The sequence below is a fragment of the Halichoerus grypus genome, chromosome 5 (genome assembly GCF_964656455.1).
Source record: "Halichoerus grypus chromosome 5, mHalGry1.hap1.1, whole genome shotgun sequence".
NCBI lineage: Eukaryota > Metazoa > Chordata > Mammalia > Carnivora > Phocidae > Halichoerus > Halichoerus grypus.
Genome location: NC_135716.1, coordinates 169,235,205 through 169,248,643, shown reverse-complemented (window position 1 = coordinate 169,248,643; position 13,439 = coordinate 169,235,205). Strand labels below are relative to the sequence as shown.

General features: G+C 45.4%; 1 long non-coding RNA gene across 2 annotated transcripts; it reads left to right on the top strand.

Moving 5' to 3' along the window:
• The first annotated feature begins 6,145 nt into the window (after positions 1–6,145).
• On the top strand, positions 6,146–12,877 carry LOC118533619 (uncharacterized). Of its 2 annotated transcripts, XR_013448338.1 has the most exons (4): positions 6,146–6,259; positions 7,382–7,458; positions 7,792–7,855; positions 11,640–12,877. It is a non-coding gene; the product is annotated as an uncharacterized LOC118533619 (long non-coding RNA). The 2 variants fall into 2 exon arrangements; XR_013448337.1 differs by lacking the exon at positions 7,792–7,855.
• Positions 12,878–13,439: the final 562 nt, after the last annotated feature.

Here is a 13,439-nt window from a genome sequence, read left to right as displayed (position 1 = left end):
CTTTGCAGATGATGCATATATATAAAGGAAATCCAAAATAATCTATCAGAAATAATAAGAAAATTCAGCCAGATTACTAGGTAAAATATTAAAAAAATATAATTATATGAATATTAACCATATTAAAATTAATAAGCTAGTAACATTGGATGACATTTCTTCTGGACAAAACCTGGGTGACTGAGGAAAATGAGTGCGAAATTGTCAATTTATACTTTTTGAGCTTTGAGAAATTTGTAACATATATTACCTATTCTAAAAAATAAATGCTTTAAAAGATAAACTAATCTTTTTATTAATCTATTAATCTTACATCAAATCTAATAAAAAATGCAATTCCTTTATAAGAAAAGTACAAAATATTATCAAAGGACCTAATAGAAATTTGCTCAATGGATAGGTATACCATGTTATGGATAGGGAGCTTAAGACTCTTAATTAAGAGTTTTAATTCTGTCTCAAGTAATTTATAAATTCAATAGGTTTTTCAACAAAATCTCAAGTGTGTGTGTGTGAGAGAGAGACAGAACTAGACAAATGCATTTTAAAAATTCATATGGAAGAATTATGCTCCTCTATAGCCCATATATATTTGGAGAAGGGAGGGAAACCTAGGAAACTTGCCTGACAAGATATAAAGACTTAAAAGTTTACAGTAATTGATGGGTAGGATATAGTGGGTCACAGCAACACAACAGTCATACTGCAAATAACATAAACACCAAAATAATATTTTATTTTATTTCAGAAAACTGGAAGCAGTAAGGACTAAATGAATTGGAATTTCAGAGAAGGAAGCCTTTCTGAGGTGGGCTGGTGGTTTGGCCATTTTCTTCCCTGGGGGGCATTTGCTGATTCTAGGCCTGAGACTGAGGATTGGGTTTGGCCCAGCAGAGGGGCTCTGCTGGGGGAAAGAAAATCACAAGACTCTTGGTTACAGGGCACACTGGAAACCTGGGGACCCCAAATACATGACTGGTTTTCTCACAGGACATTTGCTGAATTCCAGAGCTGTACATGGCATCCTAGAAGCTAAGCCCAGGGCTTCCAAAAGGCAGAATGAAATCTCCCATAATCTCACCATATTTAGGAGACAAGATTTCATTAGCAGGAGGAGTTTACCCAAAACACACAGAAAGCAGCATAATGGTTGCCTGGCACTGGGGGCAGGAGTGGGAATTGCTAATAAGCATAAGGGATCATTTTGGGATGATGGATCTGTTCTAAATATGGATTATAGATAAGGGTCTAGTGTCCAGAATACATAAAGAATTCTTATAACTGAAAAATGAGTGAGCAAAGATTTGAATAGATACCTCTTCAAAGAAGATACACAGATGGCCAATAGACACATAAAAGAAGCTTAACATTAGTCATTAGGGAAATGTAAATTAAAACCACACACACACACACAAAAAAAACCCTGTCTAGTATGGCTATCAAGAAGACAATTATTAAATGTGGGCAGTGATGTGGAGAAATCGGAACTCTCATACATTGCTGGTGGGAATGTAAAATGGTACAGCCACATGGGAAAACAAGTCTGGCAGTTCTTCAAAAAGTTAAACATAGAGGAGTCATATGACCCAGCAATTCCACTTTTAGGTTTATAACCAGGAGAAATAAAACTTTGTCCACACATCTTGTACATGGATGCTCATTTCACTGTTACAGTAGCCAAAAAAAATGGAAGCAACCCAGATGTCAACAGATGAATGGGTAAAAAAAATAAAAAATAAAAATCTTTCCATATATGCATATAATGGGATACTCTTCAGCCATAAAAAAGTACAGACACAAGGTACAATACAAGAAGCTTGAAAACATGCTCAGTGAAAGAAGCCAATCACAAAAGGTTACATATGATTCCATTTATACGAAATTTCCAGAACAGGGAAATCTTATAGAGACTGACAAATTAGTGGGTTGCCAGGAGTTGGGGGAGGAAAGAATGGGGAGTGACTGCTGCTGAGTATGTGGTTCCTTCTTGGGGTGATGAAAATGTTCCGGAACTAAGTAATGGTGATGGTTATTCAACTTGGTGAATACTAAAATACAAAAAACCACTAAATTGTGTACTTTTTTTTTTTTCTTTTTTAAGAATTTTTTATTCATTTGAGACGGCAGGAGCAGTGGGGAGAGGCAGAGGAAGAGGGAGAAGCAGACTCCCTGCTAAGCAGGGAGCCCAATGTGGGGCTTGATCCCAGGACCTGGAGACAATGTCCTGAGCCGAAGGCAGACGCTTAACCATCTGAGCCACCCAGGTGCCCCTGAATTGTGTACTTTATAAGGGTGAATTTTATGGTATATATCTCAATTTTTAAAAATTGCATGGAGGCAAGCTCTGCCATGCTGAAGTTTTGGATAATCAGTATATTGACAGGTTAATTGGCAAAATTAGTGATGTGGATTTCCTTTGTGTTTGAATTAAAATTCAATTTAAATGTCATCCAAAATATATTCCTTTAAAAAAAAAGATTGAGAGCAAGAGAGAACATGAGGGGGGGAGGGGCTGGGGGAGAGGGAAAGAGAGATGGAGAAGCAGACTCCCCACTGAGCGTGGAGCCCAACATGGGGCTTGATCCCAGGACCCTGAGATCATGACCTGAGCCAAAATCAGATGTTTAACTGAATGAGCCACCCAAGCGCCCCTTTCCAAAATATATTATTAAGAGGGAAAAAGAAAAGACTTCTATAAACCATTTGGGTTCACCTAAAATGGGTGAATTCTACAGTTTGTAAATTATGCCTTAATAAAGCTTTTTTTTTTAAATAGCTGAAAAGCACAAATCTGAAATTAATCCATTTTATGGGCTTAACAGCAAGATGGACACAGCAGAAGACAAGATTAGTGCTTGAAGGTAGGTCAACAGAAAAAATCCAAACTGAAGCAAAGACAGTAAAAAGAATGCAAAAACAAAACAAAAATCTACAAGAAAAGCATAGGAGACAAGGAACGCAATATAAAGATATGTGTAACTAAAGTCACACACAGAAACATAATGGGGCAGAAGCAGTATTTAGTGAAATAATGGGTGAGAATTTTCTCAAAACTGTTGACATCAAACCACAGATTCATAAGCCTCAGCAAACTCCATATGGAATAAAAACAGACCACACCTAAGAATGTCATAGTCAAACTGCTGAAAACCAAAGACAGAGAAAATCCTAAAGACATCCAGAGAAGAATGACCCATAACCTTTGAAGGAGTAACAATAAAACTAATGGTTGACTTTTCAGCAGAGACATTGGAAGCCAGAAGACAGGGGAATCTTTAAACTGCTAAAAAAAAAAAAAAGAAAACCTGGGGCGCCTGGGTGGCTCAGTCGTTAAGCGTCTGCCTTTGGCTCAGGTCATGATCCCAGGGTCCTGGGATCGAGCCCCGCATCGGGCTCCCTGCTCGGCGGGAAGCCTGCTTCTCCCTCTCCCACTCCCCCTGCTTGTGTTCCCTCTCTCACTGTGTCTCTCTCTGTCAAATAAATAAAATAAAATAAAGAGAAAACCTTACCAATGGAGAATTCCATACTTAGTGAAAGTATTCTCACAAGCTAAGTCAAAAAGGGCATTTTCAGACAGACAAACCCAGATAATTTGGCACTAGCAAACCAGTGCTGCGGAAGATACCGAAGGAAGTACTTCAGCCCAAAGGAAAATGACCCCCAGATTGAGGTACAGAATCAGAAGGGAGAATAAAAAGCAATGGCAAAGATAAAATCTGTAGGCAAATGTAAAAGCATATTGATTATTTAAACAGCAACAATAATGTCTTAAAGACATGCACTGTTGTATATTTTATTTCTGTGGAAGTAAACATTTACATATTTATATTCTGTGGAAGTACATTTTGTGGAACATGTAACTGGCTTACAGAAGTAAAATATAATGGAGGAAAATATACAATGTGGAATATATAACAGTAGTTATGTATTATGAATATATAACATTGGTGTAAGTGTAGGAAAGGAAGTGGAGTTAAGTACTTGTAGGATCTTTATTTGGCAAGTGGTAAAAGTACTAATTTAAGAAAACTATAATATTGCAATGTCTAGGGTAGCTATTACGATAATTACAAGAACAAATAACTTAAAAATCTAAGATTCAAGGGGAAAGGAGTTAAAAAAAAAAATCCAATGAATCCCAAAGAAAGGACAAGAGGACTAAAGGAACAAAGGATAGGACAAACTGAAAACAAACAAAAAAAGCAAAAGGTTAGCTATAAACCATACACCATTAGTACTTCTATTAAGTATAAGTGGACTAAACAATCTGATGAAAAGTCAGTGTTGAGATAAAAAAAATCAAACCCCTATATATGACATGCATAAGAACCCAACTGTAAGGATACGGAAAGGCTGAAATTAAATGATGGAACAGTCAATCTGTGGACACAGTAAATCAAAGGAAAGCAGATGGAACCATTTATCATACAAAGCAGGCTTTGAGGCAAGAAGTATTACTAGAGCTGAAGAGAAGGACATTTTATAATATAGGACATTTATAATGTCCTTTTGTAATGAAAAGCTTATTTACTAGGACGATACAACAGTCCTAAATTTATATGCATCTGATAACAGTCTTGAATACACAGAGCAAAAATTAAGCCAGAAGGAGAAACAGATACACCATCGTAATTAGAGATTTTTAACATAGCTCACTCAGTAACTGATAGAAAAACAAGAAAAAAAAAGCACCCATCCCCCCCCCAAACACACACTAAGGAATTTGAATAACTCACTTAACCAACTTGATGTGATTGACACTGGAACACTATATCCAACAGCAGAATGCACATTCTTTTCAAGTACACAGGAACTTTTAGCAAAGTAGACCATATGCTGGCCCATAAAGCAAGTCTCAATAAATTTCAAAGAAATGAAATAATACAAAGTATGTTCTCTGACCACAGTAGAATTAAATTAGAAACGGACTGAAAGACAGCAAGAGAATCCCCAGAATGAGGAACCAATTATATAGCAAGTGCAAAATAAGACTAAGACCTACACTGAAATTGAAAAAAATTTTAACATATGTGCTTATTATATGCCAGGAACTATGCTAAGCACTTTACATATATTAACTCAGTCTCCCTAACAATCCTGTGAGATGGAAACTATGATTCCCATTTTATGGATGAAGAAATTGATGCACAGGGAGTTAAGAAAGTTGCTCAAGGTCACACAGCTATTAAGTTCAGAGCCAAAGTTCAAGCCCAAGGCATGGAGCAATATGCAGATCGTGTTCTGCAATCTGCCCAAGTGTTTCTGCTTTTACTAGGGTGGACTTGGTGGCCCAACCCCTGCCGGCCAAGGTCATTGGGTGGCCAGGCCAGCCGAGCTCCGGCGGAAGCAATTCTATTCTTGTCTGTTCTCGGGGGCAGGTCCCTGGCGAGGAGCAGAAGGTAGAGGGCCCGGGCCCGGACAGGCCCTGCCGCCTCCCGGAAGGCTCACCACCTCGCTCTGCAGCAAGCATTAGCCTCGCCCTGGCTGGCTTTCGTTTCGCCCGTTGGGTGCGGTTCTAAGATGACCGGCAGGGGGCGCACGCTCCCCTGCTGTGGCTCCCGCGGCTGCAAACGGCCGTGACAGCTGCAGACCCTCGTCAGTTTGGGGAGCCGTCAGCTCGGCTCGGCCGCCTCGCGGGCTTCCTTCCTCTTTATCAGATCTGTCAGGGCTGCCGCGCGCGCCGAAGGCACCTCCGGCCTCCTCCCCTCCTTCCGGTGCCGAACGGCCGCTCTCACCCGCGCCTCCGCGCCGGGGAGGGGGACCCGCTGCCGGGAGGCGAGGCGGCCCGCGGGCTTCGGCTCCCCGCACAGTCCGGCTCCTCCGCGCGCCCTCGCGGGGGGGGGGGGGTGTGTGGCCGCCGGGAGCGCCTGGGCCGCGACGGCCGCAGCCGGTCCCCGCGGCAGGCGGCTGCAGGGAGGGCGAGCAACGCGGCCGCCGCGGGTCCTCGCCGCGGGGACCCGGCTCCCCGAGCCCTGCGGGGGACGGCGCGGGGGACGGCGCAGGGCGGGGGCGCAGGGCTGGGGACGGCGCGGGCGCAGGGCGGGGGCGCGGGGGGACGGCGCGGACGCAGGGCGGGGGCGCGGGGCACGCCCCCCGCAGGAGGGGTCCCGGAGCGCGGCGGGACGCCGTCGTCCCCGGGAGGGGGCTCCGTTCCAGGCCCGGCCGCGGCCCCGGCAGGAGGAGTGGCATCCGGTGAGGGGAGCCCCCGGGGAGGGGGTCCTTCGGGAGAACGACGGCCGGCGACGCAGTCCTCATTCTGGTTTGTATACAGTGAGAACGCGCATTCCTCGATTTTTTTCAAGTAATCCTTCTTTCTCTGACTTCCTCAAATAAGAGTACATAATTTTCAGTAAACACCATGTGCCAGTTACTGTGTTAAGCTTATATATAACGTACATATAAATATATAAAATGTCTTGATTTATATGTAAATAAAATGTTTCAGATCTTTTAATCTGGTCAACAATCTATTAGGTAGGGATGATTATTAACCCCATTCTTTTTTTTTTTTTAAAGATAAGTTTAAGCACAGAAATGTTGAATACTTTGCCCCAGGCCACGTGCCCAGGAAGGTGATAGAGGCCCGTCTGGCTCCGGAATTTACCTATGGCGCTGGGTTGGGAGAGGCTCAAGTGGGGACTCAGCAAGCCTGATTTCTCGGCCCAGCCGTGGGGCCGCCCGGGGCTCCCCAATTCGACTCTTCCAGGGGGCCACCCAGGGGGCGCAGGGCTGTACCCGGCCCAGCTCCAGCTCCAGCTCCAGCTCCGGGGCGCGGTCAGGTGCCGTGTGCTGGGTGCTCAGCAGCGCTGAGCCTTTCCAACACTAAGTACCGAGTGCACCTCGTGCTTTGGAGGAGGTGTCCTGTCCGATGAGAGGGGGCCTCCGGGAGCCCGGGGAGAGCGACGGGGGCCTCCCTACCTCCTTGGCTCAGAGCTAGATGTGCAACTCGCTGCTGTCTGCAGAGGTCACTGTAAGCCAGCAAAATCGTCCTGCTGCTGAGGCGCGTGGAAGGGTTCCCCATCCAGGGAGGGGCAGAAGAAAAGCCAGGGTATCTCTCCCTTCCCTTCCTTCACTGGAAACACTGTTAGGTCAACGATGTCCTGTCCTTCTCCTAAATGGTTGACTGCAGAGAGATCATTCTTCATCTCTACACGTGCTTCAAGATAGGGATGGTCCTTAGCAGAATCTTAAGGTTGCCTATTTTAATTATTTTTAAAACTGGACCTAAAGACAAAAAATGTACATAAAGTGAAATGGAGCCCAAGTCACTGGTGCATAGTATTGATTTGATTATCCAGGGAGCCTTTTTTTTTAAGAAAAATTCTACAGTGTTCTTAAGATACCTGCCAACTTGATATTCTGAGCCAACTTTCATTATCAGATGCTTTTCAGAACTCATGGTGACCAGCAAGCTGGAAATACTCCAGCACCCTTGGCTCATCCAGGAACGAACTAAGGGTGAGTGACTTGCCCACGGCCCCTTAGTTAATTAGTTGCAGTATGGGGACCCCTAGGACAGTGTTCTAGGGACTAAACAATGGGAGGGCCAAGGGGCACAGTGGCCCCTGGAACCACATCTTGATCCCTTCTGCTTGACTCTCAGGGAGTTTCCTGACTTCATAAGGAATGGGTTTAACAAATAATCCTTGGGATCCACAATCTTAATCTGTTAAAACACACTTAACTATATCAGATGCTCCATTCATTAAAAAAAATAACACTGAGTGCCTCCTGGGCACAAGGCCCTGGCTGATCACGAATAAATGGAGACACGTGATTTCTGCCTTCCAGGAGCTTCCAGGATCACAAGGGAGAAAAGACATAAACACAAATAACCAGGCAATAAAAGCAGAAGGTGAGAAACGATTCACAAGAGACTTAAAAGCTCTGTTCATTCCTTCACTCGTGCATATTTATGGAACCTACCTTGCGTCGACTTGAAAAGGGAAAACTGCTTTTCACTAGGAAAATCAACAGTATATCAAGGAGAATAAACTCATAAAAGGTTTTTAACCATTTAAACGATTATCAAAGTGATTCTGCCCACTGTAAAAATTTTGGAAAGTACAGAAAAAAGTAAAGAAGCACATACACAAATTTTCCCCAAATTCACCACCAGAGGCAACCCCCATTCATGGTGTGTTTTCCCACCTATCGGCTAGGATTTTTTTTTTCTTTAAGAATTTTACAGTTTACTTTCCATTACAAATCTATCATATCATAAGCATTTCCCTCATCATCTGGAACTCTCGATTATTATAAGGCTATTTGCCTAACGCTTTCCATCACATGGATGCATCATAATTGACTCACTGATTCCCCGGCTGAGGGCTGTTTAGGTTGTTTCCAGCTTTCTGTTATCACACGTTTACATCGCAATGGGTATCTCTGTGCGTACATCTTTGACCGTCATTCAACTTCCATGTTTCGGAGAAAATAATCGGAAATGTGAACCAGAAGTATGAACCTCTTAAGAGGATTGACACGTATCACCAAGTTATTTGCCGGAAAGTTTCTAAGGAAACGGCTTAAAAAGTTATATGGACAGAGAGTAGGAACATTTTTCAGGCTTTTGATAAATATCACCAAATGGCTTGCCAGAAATATCACACTGGTTTACAACCCCACCTCCCCACCCCCAGCACTGCGGTGGATGCCATCTCGAGCAGCGTCTTTGCTAACTTCAGGGCATCTTACTGTTATTTGCATTTCTTTGGCCTTTTAGACAGATGGAGCATCCTTTTTCCCCTCCAAGTGTTTACTGGCCACTTATATTTGTTTCTTATTATGTCTTTTGCCTTTTTATCCATGAGCATCTTTGTGTTTTTTTTTTTATTGATTTATGTGGGTTCTTCATAAATTAAGGGTTCTAACCATCTGTCTGTGGTATTTGCTACAAACATTCTTTCCAGTTGCTTGTCTTTTAATTTTGCTTGTATTTTTTAATCACACCGGAATTTTTTGTTTTTTTGTAGCACGGATCTGTCAAACATTTCCTCTGTGGTTTCTTCCACAGCTTTGAAGCTTAGAAAGCCCTTCCCTGTGCACAGGGCAGTTGGGGAAGGGAGTTCCCAGGTGAGGGATACAATGGGGCCTTGGCCTGGAGGCCAGAGGTGAGGCAACTGTGGGTGCCCAGATTGGACTCGTAGTTTGGGGACAGATCAGGGACCCTTTTTAAGGCTGTGCTGTAGGGTTCCAGACAGGGGAGCCACTGATAGTTTCCAAGCTGGGAGAAGACATAGGGAAGGGGCTGCAAGAACAGATTCTGTGTCTTCAGGATGAGACCTGAATATTGGAACATCTGAGGTTCGCTGTGACCAATATGGAACCTATTCTGGAAAGCTCTTACGGGAAGCCCAAAGTTCATAGCTCAGTGAAACTTGAGAACTCTCTCCTCTCCCTTGTGAGTCTGCAGCCATTTTGGGATTGGAGGGTGATGTTTCTGCTCTGATTCTGTTACTATCAGCACTGGGAAGGATCTCCCAGGGCCGCAGATTTCCCTCTTTCTTCACAGCAAAGTGATAACTTGTTGCTCTTTTTGCCCACGACGTTGTGACACCTTCTCTCGCCCTCCCCAGTCCAGGCGGTTCTGTGAACCTTGGGAGCAGGCCCTCACTTCTCTGCCTTTAACGTAAACGGTAGTTGCCATAACTGATTCTGCTAGAGAAACCACACTTGAGCTATTTGTAAAATCTCTGGGAAGAAGTTCATCTGGGTGGTCAGATTTTTGGTGAACTAAAAGCTAACTCCTTAGAAGACTAGATCGTAGTTTCTGGTTAGACACTCTACAGAGATGTATTTTACCTCTTGGCCCTTTCGTTCATTCCTTTGAAAAGACAGTATAATACATCCTTAGAGGAAATACTTAAAGATGTAAAGATGGCAAATGAAATAAAGATGTAAGGATGGCCAGGAATCCCTGCACCCCAACGCAAACATTTCCGGTTCTTTCCCTCCCGCCTTCCAGAGCGTGTGCGTGCTGTAGCACGCAGATCCTCGTACACGCTCTCCCATGTCACTGACCAGAGCCTGGCCACAGGTGTCTAGATTTTATACAGTGCATGTAAAATGGTCATTTTAAAACATTTTGTATTGAAATAGAGTGTATATACAGACTAGTAACAAATGCACAGCTTGATGAAATTTTGCACACTAAACGCACCCATGATCTGAACTAAACAACCCCCGGATCGAGAAGTAGACAATTATCAGCACCTGGGGGCCCCCTCCTGACTGGCCCCAGTCGCTAACCTCCCCCTCTCACAGGGAACCACTACCCTGATAGCATAGATTAATTTTGAGTGGTTTTTTTTAATTTTAATTTTAATTTTTTTAAGATTTTATTTTTTATTTATTTGACAGAGAGACAGACAGACAGACACAGAGAGAGCACAAGCAGGGGGAGCAGCAGAGGGAGAAGGAGTAGCAGACTCTCCACTGAGCAGGGAGCCCAATGCGGGGCTCGATCCCAGGACCCTGGGATCATGACCTGAGCCAAAGGCAGACGCTTAACCGACTGAGCCACCCAGGTGCCCAAGAGTTGTTGTTGGTGGTGTTGTTTTTAAGTTTTATTTACTTATTTATTTAAGTCCTCTCTACACCAGACGTGGGACTCGAACTCACAACTCTGAGATCAAGAGTCACGTGCTCCACCGGCTGAACCAGCCAGGCGCCCCAATTTTGAGTGTTTCTGACCTCTTTATCAGTAAAATCACAAAGAATGTCCTCTGCTATCTGGCTTCTTTTGCTCAGCATTGTGAAGTTCCCCCACATTGCCATATATTGTATGTAGCAGACGTTCCTTCACGTTCCTTGCTGCATGGCGTTCCATTGCATGGGGCATCGTCTATCCACCGCTGTGGAACAAGTTACCCCTGAACCCAATGACTTAAAATGACAACATTTATTCATTAATTTTAATTTTTTTTTTTTTTTTTTGTGATCAAAGCATTTCATGGAGGGGTTTTGGGGAAAGGTCAAGGGCCAAGAAGACAATGAGAGCCGATGTCCTTGGCCTGGCCAGGATCTCTTTCCAGCTTCGTGGACACCCAGCCACAGCACTTATTACTCTCTCGGCGTTCTGTGGGTTAAGAATTTCGGGAGCAGCCCAGCTGGCGGTTCTACCTCATGGTCTTTCATGAGGTTGCACTTGAGACGTCAGGCAGGGCCGTGGCGTCGGAGGGCTTGACTGGGGCTCCGGGGTCTCCATTCCCAAGATGGTGCGCTCGCGTGGCTATTGGCAGGAGGCCTCAGCGCCTCTCCACCTGGGCCTCTCGGTCGTGGGGCTTGCATTTCTTCATGACATGGTGGCCAGCTTCCCCCGAAGGAGTGATCAAGAGACTGAGGTGAAAGGGGCAATGTCTTTCACGACCTCTCCTTGAAAGCTGCCTGTGGTCCCTCCCACCATGGCCCACGGGTCACCAGGTCAGCCCTAGTCAGTGTGAGACGGGGCCTCACCAGCATGTGACTAGAAGGAGGCAGGGCCTTTGTGGGGCCTTGTGGGCGTCGGCCACCACGTATGGAGAAACTCTTTCCCCGTTGCCGAAGATCACTGTTTATAGCGTCTGCTGTCACCTTGTTGGATCATACGGCATTTGCTGTCGCAGTTAATATTGACACAAACCTCTTTATGCCTACAGCTTCCTACTTCTGCTGAAGTAGTTCTTAGGAACCCATCGCCGGGGATGGAATTCCCGAGTCAAAAGACCGTACCCTGCTTCCAGCTCTTCCGCCACTGTCATCCATTGCTTCTGGAAGGATGGTCCTGGTCTTCAGCGCTGCGGGCATCCAAATGGTAGACTGAGGCCACTTCAGCTTTATCTATAAAACGTTGCCCGCGGGACATAAAATGACCCTCCGTCATCAAGAAAATGGCAAGTGATGGACAGTGGTCACTTCTGGGCTACAATACAGTGGTGCCTGGTGGGGCGTCTGTATCGTGAAGAACCGATGACTCTTCTCTAAGAGGCACGAGATAGTAGATCCTCTGGATGTATTATAACCAAACTGGTTTAGAAATTGCATTTTCTGCCACCTCAAGGGAAGGCCGCAGTATATCCACCTATAAAATGGGGATCATAACACCAAATGCCCAGGACGGTTGTGAAGATTACAGGGATCATGGATGTAGCATTCCTAGCACCTCACGTAGTAGGCGCCCAACAAATGTTGGTTCTCTGGCTCTCTCCCTCTCCCATGTCTTCTTCTTAGTTTAGCAAGTGTCACATAGTTTACGCTCACTGGCTGAAATACGTCCTGTGATACGTCCTTGGTTTCTCCTGGAGGAAAAAAAAAGTATAGTATTCTTTGCCTAATTATAATAGTGATACATGTTCACCAAATAAAAATTTGGAAAGTGTGGGAAAGTACAAAGAAGGAAATAAACATTACCCGCAGTTTCACGCCCCAGATCTGCCCCTGCGAACATCTGGGTGTGTCTCCTCTGGGGTGTTGGGCCACTTCTTATTCTCAGAATTCTAAGGTGTGGCTCTGGGGCAGTGTGACACCTCTGTCCAGGCCCCAGTGATGCCGAAGATGAGGGTTCGTGGGAACTATGGGGTCCCAGCTGTGAGGGGTGTCCTGGAGAGGGCCTCCCCTTTGGCGGCCAACGGGAGGCCCACAGGACTCAAGGCACGGTCCTCACCACCCACAGAGAGCAAGACAGGGAAAGCCTGGACAGCAGGATGGGCCTTTCTTCTCCCCTCTTACCCTGAAAGGCCCTGACCAAACTCCACCAGACGTGGGGCTCTCCCTGTCTCTGGGCCTCAGTTCCCTCATCTGTCAAAGGAGCAGAAGGGCCTTGATTTTCAGGACCAACATTGTGTGACGCCAGAGGTGTATGGGAAGAATAAAGGGCTTTGGAGCTTGCAGGGCCTTACCCAGAGTACACCCTCGTTATTTCTCTGGTGCCCTCATGGCTTCCCTCTTAGAAAAGAAGAGGACAAACCTCCTACCAGCCTCGGATCGCGTTGGGACCTGGGCCAGCTCAGGTCGGCCTCCTCAGCTGCCCTTGCAGTACCTGAGTCGGGCACGCAAGCCCTCTGGGAGGGCACGACGAGGCCTCTGAGGGGATATGATCCACTGGTGGCACTGTGGCTAGAGAGAGACGGCTCAGGTTCACATCCCAGCGCCACCACTTACTGGCTGTGTGACCTCAGGCAAGTTATGTAACTGCTCTGTGCCTCCCTCATCTCTAAATCGGGAAAGATGATGGGAATGACGTGTGGATTAAATGCGTTAATCGGCACGAGGTCCCTAGAACAGCGCTCGACACACAGTAGGTGCTATGTGAGTGTTAGTGAAACCAGTGAGGGCTCCGAGGTGTGCTCTTGAGAATTGTGAACCGATCCCCAAAATGCAGATGTGTTTGACATGAAAGTGAAAGTTCTCTTCCTCCACCTACTCTCACTCTCCTGAAGTAACCACTGTGAACAGTTCAG